Genomic DNA, 16,669 nt, shown 5'->3' on the forward strand with positions numbered 1-16,669 from the left:
GACAATACATTGTGCGCCAGGGGAAAGAAAAATGACTACCAGCCAAGCCCTTCTCCAGTTTCACCTCTCTTGCTAACTAATTATAGAAATTTGTGGGGTTTTCACATCTATTCCTGTCACTTATGCTTTTTATATCCAAGGTCATGTGGTAGACGTGCTTGATAGATCACAGCTCTTTTTCATGCACAGCACAGTCAATCTCTGCCGAGTCCAAAGGTTGACATCTAGGCTGTAATTTCCAGCCACTGGGTTTGTTTCTATGATTTGTTTTTGGTTTTCCTTCTCTTTGTGTTTCCTATTGTGCTTGCAGCCTGTAAGATGCTCACTCCAAGGAAGAAACAAGACATTTTCAAGTCATCCTCCTCCACCAACAGTGATGAATTTGGCCCGAGGTGTGGATATCTGACTAGTGGGAAGCTGGCAAATGCAACCCAAACAAAGAAAATGCATCCTCTGGCAAGGCCTGTGGCACTGACTGCTCCAGAGAAGCAGTGAGGACAAGAGCTTAGCAGGATTTAAGGTAAATACCTTTACATTTATTTACTTGTATGGAGATAAGGAATGTTAAGGGATACAGTTATATGTGCGCCCATGCGCTGCCACCCCCCCCCCTCCCCCCCCCCCCAAAAAAAAGACAGAAAAAAATAAGACCAAGCAAGCAAGAAGTGTAGGAAGGAAAAAGCATCTCCTGGCCCACCTGGGACATTAATGAGTATCTAAACTGGGATCTAGCAGCACTCGTTCTCTCTCTGGAGTCAGACACCAGGCTGTGGGACCTGTACCCCATCAGTGGGTCAGGGCTACCCAACCTCTTGGCCCTACAAGCCCATGTCCTAGCAGTCACCTGGGACTTCTCAGGAGCTCATGGCAGCTCAAAAGCCACATGGCACTTGGCGGTTTGACCCCCACAGCTGTCAACTGAGACTTTGTCTGGAAACAACTGGCTGCAACCTTGACTGTAAAGCTTGTGGGCTTTCTGAGATCCTGCACTTGTTTTCTCCCCTGAACCCATCCCCTGCTATGTTGGGGGACAACTCAGCCTCCTCCCCTAGAGGGGCCTGGCCCTGGGCCCATGTGTTGCATTGGGGTCATTTCAGCCAGGTTTGGTGCTGCTGTTTGCTGCTCCCCTCTTAGCTCTGCTGCATCGAGGCTTATGTGGTGGTCGAGGGGGTGACTTTGGCCTTGGTGCTGTTCTCAATCTGGGTCACCAACAGCAGTCCTCAAGTCTGTCCTGTAGAAAGGGGCTGTGTATGCAGCTTGCCCAACTCTGTCCCTCTTTGTTTAGTAATAGGGCTGGAAACCCTTACAGCTGTCTGCTTTCCACAGTCTTGCATGAATATGTGCCTTTTCACAGCTGTCAAGAACACCTTCTGCTTGTGTTTAGCCTGTCCGTAACAAGGGTGTCTTTGGGTGGTTTGTTTAATGATTATGATACTGCTTCAACAATTTTGTTTATGTTTTTTCAGGACCAAGAGATGCTCATGATCCCTCTTATGTTTCCTGGATATTTCATGCCCTTGAAATATCATGTATTACAGAAAGGATGTAAAGGCAGCATCAGGTAAATCAAAATATGGGGTTGGGTCTTATTTTGGTGTAAGGTGCTGCAGCTTCACTAAGAGCAAGGGGCTTATGTTCGAGCTGACCGTAGAGAGTTGTGTCAACAGAGTGACTGCAAGACAGGCTTTTCTTTCTCTTCATGCTGGCTTAAACAAGACCCCCACACACACCAGAGGCTCAGGTACAAGATGAGGAAGAGAGAACCCACGGGAGCCCAGCATAACTGAGGCAGCCCAGCATTTGCAGATGGCTTTGGGACATCATCTCACTCAAACAGGTCTTTGGGGATAAGGGGCTTGTGCAAGGGGCCTGCTCTGTAGCACCTCTGGAGCAAAGCTATCATTTGCTTCCTTCAACTTCTTCCTAAGTCTCCTTGGAAGATGCTGAGAGCTTCTACTTTTCTGCGACACTACTGTCTTTTTAGAAAATTTTTTAAGTCCATGGGTCCAGAACTTAAGCAGCAGCTAAGCATGTTTGGGTAGAAGTGATACAGCCAAATGCAAGTTTGTGAAAGACATACTGCTCCCAAAGTTTTGGCTGTAGTCTTGGGACTAGTGGTGGTAAAATAGCAGCAGAGATCCACAGCAGCTGTGTGGGAAGGGCACAGTAGGCCTCCCTAATTTGGGCATGCTAGAGCTGCCCATGGCTCAGGCACCAGGCCTGGAAATGTAACCTGGAAACATAACCAAAGTATCCCTTTACCAAGGAGCCCTTTCCCAGGGGTTCGGCAATGCAAGTCAGAGCTTTAGCAAAAATGATTTCAATTATGGCATTGCCCTTGCTTGACACAAGAGGTCAGCCATCGTGGGGAGGGTCTAGCAAGTTGTCTCCACCAGCAGGAGAAACTGCTGACAAGCTGGGTACTTTTTTTTTTTTTTTGTAGGATCGGAAGCAATGATTCATCTCAGTCCTATTTTCTTCAACCACAGTGAGGCTAGAACAGCAGGAGGCATTTTCATTGCTCACAGCTCCAAATCTCTTCTTGGCTAACAGCTAGTGTAAAGCACTCTGCTTTTTTTTGGGGTCATGCTGCTGGGGCTGCCACGCAATCTTCAAGGCTGGATAGACATCTCTGTCTGCTGCTGTCACGTTTCCACCATCCCCACTCCTTCCCAGGCACACAGCCATCCGCATCTGTCTCACACTCAAATTCTCCAGTCTCCTGATGGGCCTTTGGCCTCAATTTTGGGCAAGGGCTGCTGTTTCAGAGCCCTTGGCTCTGTGATGAGATTAGTGGCTGGCTGGCTCGAGCTCAAGGGCTGCTGTGGCACCCACCAGCCTCAGTAATTTTTTGCTGTCCCCAAGTCTAACTGTGTATGAACTGACACATCCCAGGAAAAAAAAAAAGTGCTCCAGGGACTCCCCTTTGCAGCTGGAGAAGAAACAAGCATGCAGCTTTGCCAGACAAATTTTCTCTATTGCTCTGTATGACAGAGGGGATTGCAGCCTTTCTTATTATTTTGTTTTTAAATTAAACTCTACTTTTATTTTTTACATTTGTCAGTAGGTTTGACTAGAAACAAACAAACAAAAAAAATTGCTTCTTGTTATCAAGGTTTTTAAAACTTTGGTTCCTGTCTTTAGATTATGGTGCAAATCAGCTTAACCACACAGAGGCATTTCCAGAGATGTGAAGCAACAAACCCACTATGCCTAGTAGCTTTATTCAGCTCAAATACCCACTATTCAAGTCGTGGTGTAAAGACCATCAATTCATCTGCCAGCCCAGCTTCATCTGGACCAATGTGCTTGCTGGGATAGCCAGGGCTTTACGAGGACTGCAATGAGCCGTGGCAGCAGCGGGGATTTGCCACTGCAACAATCCCCCCCTCCTCCTGCGTGGCCGGGGGTGACTGATGAAGCACCAGGATCCATAGGGCTGGTTTTTCTCTGGGCTGATGTGAGGCTGAGGACTAAGTTTCAGGTAGGCAGCAGCCTTGTTTACAACTTGCCTGGTAGGAGGGTTGCTGCACTATGCAGCCGATTTCTGCACCTGGCAGTGGAGTGGCTGGACTGTCATGATCTTGTGCTCTTTGTGTCCAGACAGCAAGGACCAAGCTCCCTGAAAGGACTGTCAGGAGTGGTTCCACAGCTGCACCCGTGTGTGCACGCTCACTCTCAGTGTGTGCTGGGCACTAACGGCAAGGACTTTACCGAGGCGGCCAGCCAATGTTGTTGTCTGGCATGTGTGTGTTTGTTTGAAAAGCCAGACGGTGGTGGTGGGGATATGTGATGCGATGTGGCCTCTTGTCAGTCCCTCCCTTTGATCATGGGGAATATGCCAATAGAACTGCTTTGGCAAAAGTCCTCTGCCTCCCTGCTCTCAGCCAAGAGGCCTCGTATACTGCTTCCAAAAGCCTCTTGGCCTCATTACCCCCTGCATAGTGTGCAGGACCAGGATGCTTCATACCTGGCTCTTGTCACCTTGCCCAGCCCTGGGTGCAGGGTGCCCTGTGCAGGGTGAGTGCCTGCCAGCACTGACCCTGCCCCTCTTATTGTTTTGCAGCAGGTGCTTCACAGCAGGAATGAAACAGCAGCTCTTGGCCACAGCAAGAGATTGTGCTTCCTGTTCCAGCTGGGCCTGTGATGGGGACAAGCATCTATTCAGAGGTAGATTTTTGTTGTTGATTTCTGCAAGTGCTTTGTGAGGAGGATGCTGAAATACAGCAGCAGAGCCTTCCTGCCACTCCATTTTGTGCAAAGGACTGTCCTGTTTGTAAGGTGGTTTGTTTCTTTTTTGCCCCCTAGACTGTGGAATTGCTGTACAGCCCAGAGCTCTCCTCTATCCTGGTATTACACGAGCCTTGCACGATTTGTAGGGTTCTTTCTCTTTCTGGCACTACCTTGTAGTGACAGAAAGAGCCCTGTCTTGCTTTCCACTCTATCTTGTCTGCAGGTAGATGAAAAGGGATGTTGTAGATTCATCAGAAGCAATGGTGCATCCAGCAAACCAGATCTGTGACCCACCACCCACATGCAAGAAGGAAAACACTGTTGTGTCAAAGTGTTGGAGTTTTTTGCTTTTGTTTTTGGAGTGGGGTTTTCCTGTGTATTGTTAAGTAGGAAGTATTTCTGGGCAATGAAAGCTCAACTTTTTAAAAATGTTGCTCAAGTCATAATGACTTTGACTCTGCAAAGGGGTACAGTTACAGGTGGCTGGAGAGCTGCCAGTCAGAGAGGGACCTGGGGGTGTTGATTGACAGCTGGCTGAACAGGAGCCAGCAGTGTGTCCAGGTGGCCAAGAAGGCCAATGGCATCCTGGCTTGTGTCAGAAATAGCATGGCCAGCAGGGACAGAGAAATGATCTTACCCCTGTACTCGGCACTGGTGAGGCCGCACCTCGATGACTGGGTTCAGTTTTGGGCCCCTCACTACAAAAAGGCCATTGAATGACTCGAGCGTGTCCAGAGAAGGGCAACGAAGCTGGTGCAGGGTCTGGAGCACAGGTCTGATGGGGAGCGGCTGAGAGAACTGGGGGGGTTTAGTCTGGAGAAGAGGAGGCTGAGGGGAGACCTCATCGCCCTCTACAGCTGCCTGAAAGGAGGTTGCAGAGAACTGGGAATGAGTCACTTGAACCAAGTAATAAGCAATAGAACAAGAGGGAATGGCCTCAAGCTGCACCAGGGAAGGTTTAGACTGGATATTAGGAAGCATTTCTTTACAGAACGGGTTGTTAGGCATTGGAATGGGCTGCCCAGGGAGGTGGTGGAGTCCCCATCCCTGGAGGGGTTTAAGAGTAGGGCTGGCATAGCGCTCAGGGACATGGTGTAGTTGGGAACTGTCAATGTTGGGTTAATGGTTGGACTGGATGATCTTCAAGGTCTTTTCCAACCTAGATGATTCTGTAATTAGTTCCCCCACAATATTAGTGGTTTGTTTTGTACTATTAAGTATTTCTTGAGTGGTACTGATGGAGTAATTGTAACAGCATGAATATCATTATTGCTAAAGTACTGGTTCATCTCCCAGAGAGCACTCAAGGTGAGAAAATAAGCAAGATGTCTGCAGAGAATGCGTTTCCAGACCACCATGTGGGATGTCTCTGCATCGTCAGAAAAGATCAATTTGACAAAGTGGTGTGAACTCTGGAGCAGAAGTACTGTGCAGAGAAGAGAAACAATGAGATCCACCATTGTGGTTACAACTCCTACCACAAGAAACCACCTGCTATGGATGTAATTCAGTCTTAAGTTGCTGTTTATGATGCCAAGAAATGTAATAAGAAACAGTAAAACCATACAATCAAAGCTGGGCTTAATGTTCAGATAGATCTTGAAGACTGTAAAAGAAAAGTACTAAGGGAGGGTGAAGAGAAGGTGAGGGGAGATAGAGGGAGGTGTAGCCCCTTCCCTATCTCCTGCCACCCCAAAGGAAAAGAATCCCTACCATTCCCCCACCCTTCCCTTCACTTTCCTGCCATTTCCCCAGCATTCCCTGGAATTCTCCACAATTCACCACTAATCCCAACCATTCCTTGGCATGTCCCACCATTGCCTGTGATTCCCTCCCTTTCCTTTACCTTCCATTTCATTTCCTGTCCTTCCCCCTCTCTTCCCTGTCATTTTCTGCTCTTGCCTTCATTTCCCTCCCATTCCCTTACTTTTCCCTCCATTCCATTTCCTACCATTGCCCGCCATTCACTCACATTTCCTTCAAGTCTCTGTCCTACCCTGTGATTTCCCTGCCTTTCCTTCCCCCTGATTAAAAAGAGAAAAAAAAAATAAAGCCCCCCCCCCGAGCCAGATAGGGGGGATATCCTTGGTGGGGGGGGTGCATGAATTGAGACATATCCCTCCTCACCCTCCCAAAGATATGGGGCAGTAAGGATATATGTCCCCTGCCACCTATGGGGGGGATATACTTAGGAGGGAGGGAAGGGACTCTAGCCCTACCCACTGAGTGTGCATGGGGTATGCACAGACACCTCTTTATACAGCTAAACATACACACAGAGTGCACAGCTATACAGTATATGCATGCATATGTACACACACATGCTGTATACGTATAGCTTATGTATGCATACAGCATAGAGTTTATATACGGTGTGCTTATATAGAGAGAGAATTATACCTATCACATATCTGCTGTATTTCATCTCTCAAAGTTTCCATAGCTGTGCATAGTATATCTGTATATCCTGTTCATGCACCCAGTATATATGTATGTATTTAGTACAGAGTACATATATATGTGTAGTGCATGCCTTTAGTATAAGCTAAGTACAGTATGCACTATGTGTTCTCTATGTATAGTATATAGCATTTATGTTTTATGTATTTAGAGTATAAATCACAGACTATATCATTAGAGGATACACTGTTCATGGCATTTTAATGTATGCACTACGTTATGCAGCACATGCTGTGTTATATAGTACAAATAAGCTATAACATATCATCAAGCAAATACTGTTCTTACATAAACTTCCTCAACAACGTCTAACATACATTGCATATTCTATATTATACACGTGGATTGCGTATACATGCAAGTATTCTTTGTGAGATGAGAGATGCTACATATTTTTTGTGTATATATATATGATTTTTAAAATGTTATTAAATGGGTATACTACATGACACATCTACAACAACATATATGCCATAGATGATATATTATGTAATGTATTGTATCTTGCTACTGACATATACAGACAAACAATGTAGTATGATGATATAATTACTATATAGTATGATACCAGTATAATCTCTTATATATAGGAATAGTACACATACCAGAATATTATAGGATAGACATCATATACTACATAACATAGACTACTCTGTTGTGTACAGATATAGCACCTAAGTTACATGTATACTACATAAAATGCCACTATTATGTTACAGAATATGTGTTGTTACATGTCATACATTGACCATTACACAGTATATAATATATATGTTATCTATAATAAGTGCTCTGTAACACTTTATTTGTAGTAGATTGCTGGTATATATTATCTCCATACTAGACCGTACCTGTAGGCTGTAGGTTACATAGTATTTATTTTAAAGGTATTATATATTTATTTAACATTACAATCTTTACCTGTATTGCTTAGAGTGTATAAAAATGAGTTTTATCTATAACACATTTTCTATAAAGTACACAGTTTATCTGACTTAGATATAGTATATATATAACATACACCATACTGCCTAAAGTATATAACTACACATCATCTGATATATAGTAAATACAGGATATATACCACATCACCTATTATGTGCTATATATCATACATACTACATATACTGCATACTAGATATTACATCTAATATTCTGTGTTTGTTAGAGTATATTTTATCTAAATCATGTATGTTAGATGAATTGTCTTATATATATGTATCTATAAAAAATGCATAAAAAAGGCAGCCAGAGGTGAGGGCCCAGGAAGGAGGAGCCTCCTCATCTCGATGGGCTGGGGTCAAGGCTGGCACCTGTGCTGTCCCCATTGCTTGGCCCGGAGCCTTCCTGGGACGAGGGACTCCCCTCCCCAGGTCTCCCAGCTGCCCTCCAGCTGCTCTCCATGGGGTGCCTGAACCGACCTGAGGACGGTGCTGAAGTGCTGCACCACCCATGCACAGAGGCACTCGGGTGCTCGCTGCTCCAAAGCTGAACCCATCCTCACCCAAACTGCTTTGGTAATCGCCCTCTCCTCAGCACCTGGCCTCTCCCCAATTTCCCTTTCCTGTGCAAAAGTAAACATAACCCCTCTCTGGTGCAGAGGTGATGGGACTCACAGGGCAGAGAAGGGAGTTTTAATTTCAGGATGCCCTTTGGATTGCTTCTGGGTTCGTGGGTCTTTGCTGCTCGTTTCGACTGTCTCACGATTTGATCCTTCTGTGCTCTGTTGGTCTCTCTTTCCGCTTTTATTTCAAAACTAATTTCCTGGCTTACTAGAGAGGGAGAGGATAAAAGAAAAAAAATTATTAAAAAATTCAAGTTTAGGCTTACATTTCCCATCCAGAAGGACGATTCTAGCAAGCAGGTGCTTGGAAGCTGGTGTGAAACGAGTAGGAGTTGGAAGTACACGGCACAGACCCAACCGGCTCCTTGGACTCTGCAAAACCCAGTGGCAGTGGCAGCACTGCTTCCCAGGCTTGCACTGAAAAATATTAGTAAAAGCTTGCTCCATTTTTGCCTGCATTGTGCGACTTTATGACATGGTTGTTCTTGCTGGGCTTGGTTTCCTTGCCCTTTTCCATGAGCGCTCATGTTGACTAAACACCATTTCTAAGGGGTAGGGGAGGCTTTTCTCAACTCTCCTCTGCTGGACATTTGTTTTCTTGGTGGCATCGTTTCTAGGTGAGATGTGACCAGACACATTGTGATGGACTATACAACCTATACAGTAAGAACATTTAAGTTAACTGGGTACTGTTTCCCCTGCCATCTCACAACAGCCCCATAATCCTCTTGAGTATGCTTACCTGGCGTCACGAGAGACCAGCAAAGCTTTTCTAGCACCGCTCTCTCCACAAGCTTGTTGAACTCGTTGAGACAAGGTTTATTTCAGCTCAGAGCACAAACACAACCGGGGGGGGGGGGGGGTGTGGGCCTTCCGCATGCTACAGGGGCTGGATTCAGAGCCGGCTTTGGGCAACGTGGATCTTCACGTAGGGGGGGAAATGGGAATGCGAAAATGCTCAGTGGCAAACACAAATGCTAACCCTGCTTTCCAACATCAACAAAGCGCACACACGTATGCTCTGCTATGAAGGAGGGGGTGTCGCTTGATAGGTTTAAACTGGAGGGAAACCTCACCTGACTCCTGCAATCCGAAGTGCCCCCCAAGCAACGAGCCCTGAGCTGCCACCAGATGGAGCAGCCTCCCCGAGTACCTTCTCCATCAGCTGCGTTTTCATCAGGACTCTCTTTTTTTTCTTTTTTTCTACAGGAATTCATTACGATAAATGTTTTATCAGTGAATTCCGAAGGAATTAACAGTGATTTGCCACATACTTGAAGCAGTTGCCGATAATTCTAATGGAATGAGAAATTAGGGTATTTAAATGTCTCCTGACACTTTTATTTCAGAAAAAAAAAAAAAAAAAAAAGCCCAACCCAAAACCCCAAGACTAATTAAAATCCCAAAGCAGAGTTTTCACCTTATGAGATAGATCAAGGTCATAAAGACCCCTTCAGAAGCTTCTGTGCAAGAGGAGAGGAGGGTGAGGAATCAAAGCCAATTTAAAGCATGCACAGAGCCCTCTGAGGAGTGGCAGGTTCACAAGGAAATCCTGAAAGACAACCCTCTGCCTCTGGGAGAATCTTTCTAAGAAGGCTGAGCAGGAAGAATAGTAACTAGGCCTCCATTTCTGCAGCCTTGGAGTGATCTCTGATGTTATCAGCTCAGCAAAAGACTTCCCCAGGCACAAACCTACCACTTTTCCAAGCAAGATCTGTAAGGGGAGGTGTCAATCTGGCCAGCAGCAACAGGAGTATAATTAAGAATAGTTTATTGTTCATCTCATCCTAGCAGATTCACTTGCTCTTTGCCTAATCCACATCATCTGGACAAACATCCATCGCTGCGATGGTCTGAGCAGCTTCAAACACATGACCTTCTTCATACTCCAAAATCACGGAGGTTTTCCTCTTGACGCTGTGCTATTCAAAAAGGGTGGGATGGACAGTACTCCTAGATGAGATATGAATTTATGTTTCTCCTTTTAAACATATATACCTGCCATAGACAAAAATGTTCCCTTGCAGCAGAAACAGGCTACAGCATGGGGAAAGTAGGCACCTCCTTCTAGGCTGTACAGATCTTGAGATACAATGAAAACAGAGTTCTTGACGAACTGAATTCGACAAGATGCTGCGTTACAGCTATTGCTGGAGTTTCTCAGGTTAACTCGCTGCTACTAAGACCACACATGACAGTTGGGTCCTGCATCCAGCAAAAAGGCAGGCATTCCCCACTGCCACACGTCTCCTGTGCTTCGTCCTCTTCCATTTGGAAGGCAAGGAAAAGTCAAATTTCAGAGAGGGAATCCATTGCTCAGAGAGCTTTGAACACACAGAGCCAGCTCCCTAACTTTGGTTATCAGCAATTAAATCCTTGGCCTTCGATAAGAAGAGTAAAGCAGGGTCGGTACAAGTGTTTTCATCTATATTGGTGCCATGGAAAGAAAAAAGCCACCTTCACAATTTTTGCAGTATCTTCTACCCATTCAGTCTTGAAATAGCGATGACAGGAAGGGCAGATAACATCTAGTGGACACTGCGTGTTCGCTATTATACCTGTAGATTGCATATATGTGAGAGTATTCTTTGATCGATGATAGAGCTGGGAATTTAGTACTAGTACAACTCAGGAGACAGGTTTTACAACATTTCTGGTGCAGCGATGGGACCAACCAAGCGACCTTTACCCCTCCGAGCCGCAAAGCTCCCGTTCCTACCTTTCGCTGATGCTGTCCAGAAATCCTTCCGATGTATCCATTTCTCACAAGACTCACCAAATTAACTCATTCAAGCCATCAAGGGAACGATAAGTGTAAACAAGGACCCATCTGCGTACGCTGGTGGCTACACGTCCAAACTGAAACACTGACAAACGAAATGACTGCTACACGATCAGCACAGTTAGGAGGGAATAAACACACAAGTGGCATTGCTTCGTCTTCAGGAGAAGCTTTATTAACGTTTTGCTTTAACAGACATCGCAGTATGAAGGCATCGGTTCTTTAAATTTTCCAACGCATGGCACAGACAAAAGGAAAAATAACAGACTCGGAGGCAAATTCAGCATGTAAATGACAGTAACAGAAGAGGCATGTGTTAACCAATATAGCTGCTAGACCATCTATTAGAAGACATTTTGCAAGCAACAGTCTATATTTCTTTGTATTGAAGTAGAAACATATTTTTGGATCAAGAAAATTACATTTTTTAATTTTTAATTATTTTTTTAACTTTCCTTTATATCACAAATGTCAGGGTAAGGCAAATCCTGGATGAATCATATGATAAAAACCCCTATTCCCCGAGAAAATAGATCCACATACTCTGTTAAGTTTGTCTTTTCAAAAGCAAAGCTGGCACATGCACTGCATATAGAGAAAAGTCTTTTTTTTTTTTTTTTCCTTTTTTTTTTCTTTTTTTATATTTTTATTCAAGTGCCTAAAGCAGAACAGTGTTAATTCACAGAGAGGCTTTCTCAGTGCTTTATAGAAAGATTGACAATTAGCTGCAGCGAATGTGTGACCCATTATTACAGATTGTGTCTCAAACATCCCCTTTGGATGTCTGCATGGAAGGAAACCCATTCGTCATTGGAGCAGTCACCGGCCCGAGGAATATTGTGCCTAATAGTAGGGATGAGCATTTCAGACATGGGAGAAACAAGGACCAAGCAGAGCCTGTTACTTTGTATGCAAACATCAGCATCAAAGGGCTGCTATTCCCTTTACGCCACCTACTGCAAACACATTTCGGGTTTAAACCAAAATCCTTGACATAAATCCCTGCGGGGCGATTCTTGCTCTGATGCTTGCTCTTTTACAAAACCAGCTCCCTGCATTTCTGCCGCTCCAGCAAGAGCGGCGCAGACTGCATCGAGGAGCGTGGGTCCAGCCTCGACTACTAACTCATCTGAAGAACTCACGCTGCCCCAACAACTCAAATCAAAACACACCTGAAGATAGATACATATAGATGTGGCTACAAATTGTCCTGTAAGGACTTAATCAACTCCTACGTTTTCCTTGCTTTACACTTCCTACCTGGGCTTCACGCTTTGCTGCTGCATCCTTGAGCAAATGGTTCATGGTTTCAAAGACTTGCTGCTGTTTGAGGACCAAGGCTAAATGAAAAGTGCAAGGAAATTACTGTCCGGGGTTAGAGAGTGTCTAATGTGACGCATCTTTGCAGTTTATTTCTTTTTAAACTATCAGACAGTCTTCACGAGGAGTCTCCCTTTGGCTCCCTCACTAAAACCAAGGCCGGCGATGGCGAGAGGGACACCAGGTAAGCAGCTAATGACAGCCTACAGCTCCATTAACATTGCCCATGGGTGACCATGATGGAAACAAGAGCAGAGGGGACTGGATACTCCACTGACTGGAGTTATCGCAGCTCTGCAGAGCTCAGTTCACCCTGGCTGAGGACCTGGCCACCTCAGATCTCCTCAACATCTCGCACAGCTCAAAGTCAAGCTTGCTGGGTTTGTTCCCAGCCCTGTGGGGCCCGTTCCCTCTCTTACCTAGATAGAGGGAGCCCTACAATCCTGGTCTTTTCACAGTGACCGCACAAAAGGGGAATTGAGAGGAGAGACACCCAATGTAGTTACTCCCCTTCCTCCCAAGGTATTCATCCACCCCTATTATGACGGGTTGTTTCAATCAAAATCACCTGGTATGGAAAATAAACAGAAACATAGGGGACGGGCACCATGTAGAGGTACTATCTGCAAGGCCTTCCACTGCAAAACTGCAATTGGCTAGAAACAAGGTGAAGGAAAGCAGGAAAAAAAAAAAAAATCCATGCCCCAAAAGACATGTTCTGTCAAGCATGACCACAGGGATGGGAAAAAAAAGCAGCAGGGACACTTCAAAGGAAATAAGGAGTCCTGTCAAGGGTGCTCTGAGGAGAACAAGGGCCAGAGGACGGGTATCTAGCAAATTTAGGTAAACTTAGCAATATTATAAACCCAAATCATAGGCTTACGTCAGCTCATTTACTCCTTCCGCAGTCGATCCAATTCAGAGTTATACATCCACCGATCTCCAGGACAAATGGGTGATGAAGCAGCTCCTCGAGATCTTCTCTGGCGCTAGTGCCACCTGGGTTAAAGCACCACAGGGCCAGCACACAGAATACTCTTCTGATCCCTCCACAAGCAAACATGCTGGAGCCACACATAGGGAGATGGGGACTGCCTTTCTTGGGACCGTACTCTCTGGGTGAAATCTGGGGCTTTTCTTGTTTTCCTTTCTAATCCTTGTTTGTCCTGACACCCTTCTGAATTAACCTGCAGCTGATGGCAGCCACCAACTGCCGTAGCCAGTGCTAGGTGTGTTAGGGCCACATTTGACTTGCTGTTACACCAGCAGACAATTTATCACCAAACCTACTCTAGCTGGGATAAACGAAGATCACAGGAGGATAGAGATACATCTTACCTAGTTTTTTACTTTTTTTTTTTACCCTTTCTTTCTTTTGGGGCCAGCTAGTAAACAACCATTTTGGGATTCATGCATATTTGGGGAAACAAAAAACTGAACAGAATCAATTACTTTGCTTGAAATGATCAATTACCAGCAGCTTTTAAAAATACAGTTTGTAGCACGTCACACCCTGGACACAGGCTGTGTGCTCTTCCATCAAGTGTATTGTCTATCAGTTTCGGTTACAGCATGGTTGGGAAATGTATGTGAAACCCTTTTGTTCCTTTTCTAAAAATTTCATTGCAGCATTTGCTAGCAGAACAATTGACATATGGTGAGACATTCTTATCCAAATAACTGTTAATTGCTTTTTTTAAAAATTAAAAAAAAAATCATGCATATGCAGTAGAAAATATAATGAGGGCTCACACAAGATACGGTGTGAAGTTGTTAAAGCCAGGAGCCATATTTAAAGATGCCTTGAATGCAGAGTGTCTGTTATCCTCTGTCACTCGCAGGCTTGAGGAAATATCTGTTGCCTACCCACACCCGAAGGTCATACTTACAGCACTGATTCTGAGGTGCGCAGAGCTAACTGGAAAAGAGCAGGACTGATTTGGGGTGCCGGCTGTTCGAGGCCACACGTGTCATTCACGTGTGGGACCCACAGAAGGACACGGCACAGTGTAGGCTTGTCATGTTTCAGCTTTCCCATGCTAGAGAGGAAGGCAAAGGGCAGAGCCACGGGCGATCCCGAGGCACTGTGATGATAGAGTTAATGTGAGAACTCTGCTTCCAGCATGGACTCAAGGGAATCCGGCCAGCGCCTCTTCTAGCAGCCAGGGATCTGGCACCACGGGTGCCAGCAGGAGCTGCCGATAGACAAGCCTGGAGGTTGGGAATGTACAGGGCTGTCTCTCAATATTTCTGAGATTTGGGAGCATCTAGTCTTTAAAATCCCTAGCACAAGGAGGGCAGTTGTTTATCAGTGTGTGTGGATTATAATCCTTTGTGGCAGTTCATGTTCTCAAAGAAAATCTCCACTTATATCCTAGGAAACAGTTTAAAAAAAAAAAGCTGGGGGGGGGTGTGTGGGGTGGGGCAGGAGATAAACTGGTTCCCACAGGTTGCCTGCAGACTGTACCATAACTGGGAAAGAAGATAAAGATGCTAGAAAAGGGGTGGGCCTGGAAACAGATTACTCATGATATGATGCAGGAGGAAAAGCGACCCAATATAAGACAGGGACTCACAGTTCAGAAGAAACTGTTGTAATTGCAGGGATAGTTGCAAAACATTGTTAGAACTGAGAAGTTAATGTTTCTTTCCAACAGGCTTACAGAACGAAATGCAATGAAGAACAAAGAGAAATTAAAGCAAAGAGTCATTTCCCCAAAGCTCCCTCCCTCCCAACCCACGGAGCATCTCTGCGTGCTCTTTTCTGCCAAGAATGATGCCCTAGGATGTCAGCGCCTGCCCGTTGGGTTTCCTCGGGTCTCTTCTCTCCTGCATCCTTCCTTCACCGCAGCGGGGGAGAGGGGAAAAAATAAGAAAAAAAAAGGCAAAGTTTCAAATGTCTGCACAGAACCCAGGACTCATCTTTCTAGCACAGATGCGTACAGTTTCTCTTTCCGTCACACGTGCAGCACGTGTTATGTGTCACACAGTTTATATATAACAGCCACTATTAACTCTATAGCAAATTGACTGTGCTCATTAGGGTTTCTTAAGTTTTCCATAGCACTATGCTACCTAGCTTGATATCAGAGGTCCCCAGCTCTGGTGGGTGTTTTGGTGCTAGAACAAAGAGCATATGTTAAAAACAACACATTAACATACTAAATATAATAGGCAAAGGGATCTCCTCAGCTCTGAAAGACCCTAGAAAGACCCTTTGAAGCTTAACAGGACCCGCTCCCTGCAATTAAAACAGCAGCAACAGGGTCGGAGGACTTCGATAGAGAGCTGCGAAGGATTCAATGTCTGCTTCTAATCCCGTGCCTGCCGTTAAAATGCTGTGCAAGACATGGTGCGCCCCGGCTTGGGCCCATCTGCTTCAGAAAGGTGCCAGCAGAGCCAGGTCTTGCAGTGGAATTGAGAAGATTCATTAATTGATTGCTAGCTGTGGTATTATTCCTGTGAACTCTGCCTTTGTAAAGCAAACACTGCTCCAGCCCAAAACATCCACAGGTATTCATTTCCATGGGAAAATGCAGAATGAAACACAGACTTCCTACAGGCTGTGTGAAAGCAGTAATAATTGTCAGATACATTTTTTTTTTAAATTGAAGAAGGGTATTAACCTTTCCGTGTATTTTTAACAGCAAGGATTTCATTAGTTCCTCTTCCTTTTTTTTGGTTGAACAGAACATACAACGAGAAGCTAGGGGAGGAGGAAGGAAGAGTTGTGGAAGCTGTATTTTAATGGTGAGGGCGCCTTCTAGTTTTACTTCAATACTTTTTACCAGGGACACCATCAGGCTTATTTCTCACTCCAGCAGTACAGCAGCACATTGTCTATATGCTGACAAGGACAAAGGGCTACGCTCAGTAATAAGACCTTGTATTTTGAATCTCTGTGATACAGCTGCCGCTGTTGTAATGCCACTATATTTGGTCTTGAGCTACATGAAATCCTGTTACAAACATCTTGTTGTATATGACATTGGCATCTCATGATATGTCATCAAAGGAAGCGGTGAGCATTAACTACTTTTGAGGGAGAAATGGCAACTGCTTCTTGCAATTGGGGATGAGCCTCGGGCTTCTGTCTTCCTACCAAATTATTCACTTTTATCTAGGGGCGAGGCTGGTTATGTCTATGAAAAACTCTGCCACAACAACCACCACTGCATGCTCTGCCATAGCACTATCTTTTAGCATATAAAGCCAAAAAAGCTCCAAAAGATGGCAGAGCTCCAAAAGGCAGCTTGCTGACTTTGCCTTGTTTTTCAGTGGTATTGCTACAAATGACGTTAGACATTGGA

General features: G+C 45.0%; 1 protein-coding gene and 1 long non-coding RNA gene across 5 annotated transcripts in view; one reads left to right on the top strand and one right to left on the bottom strand.

Moving 5' to 3' along the window:
- The first annotated feature begins 205 nt into the window (after positions 1-205).
- On the top strand, positions 206-5,824 carry LOC141941930 (uncharacterized). 2 transcript variants are annotated; one of them, XR_012628473.1, is made up of 5 exons: positions 206-520; positions 1,467-1,561; positions 3,145-3,484; positions 4,067-4,170; positions 5,530-5,824. It is a non-coding gene; the product is annotated as an uncharacterized LOC141941930 (long non-coding RNA). The 2 variants fall into 2 exon arrangements; XR_012628474.1 differs by lacking the exon at positions 3,145-3,484.
- Positions 5,825-11,192: 5,368 nt separating this feature from the next.
- Positions 11,193-16,669, bottom strand: part of MACROD2 (mono-ADP ribosylhydrolase 2) — a 901,307-nt gene continuing 895,830 nt past the window's right edge. For all 3 annotated transcript variants that reach the window (XM_074864379.1, XM_074864378.1, XM_074864376.1), the window contains exon 19: positions 11,193-15,199. The gene's annotated coding sequence lies outside the window, so the exon portion shown is untranslated. The remainder of the gene's footprint in view (positions 15,200-16,669) is intronic.

This window comes from Strix uralensis, chromosome 3 (genome assembly GCF_047716275.1).
Source record: "Strix uralensis isolate ZFMK-TIS-50842 chromosome 3, bStrUra1, whole genome shotgun sequence".
In the NCBI taxonomy this organism is placed as follows: Eukaryota; Metazoa; Chordata; class Aves; order Strigiformes; family Strigidae; genus Strix; species Strix uralensis.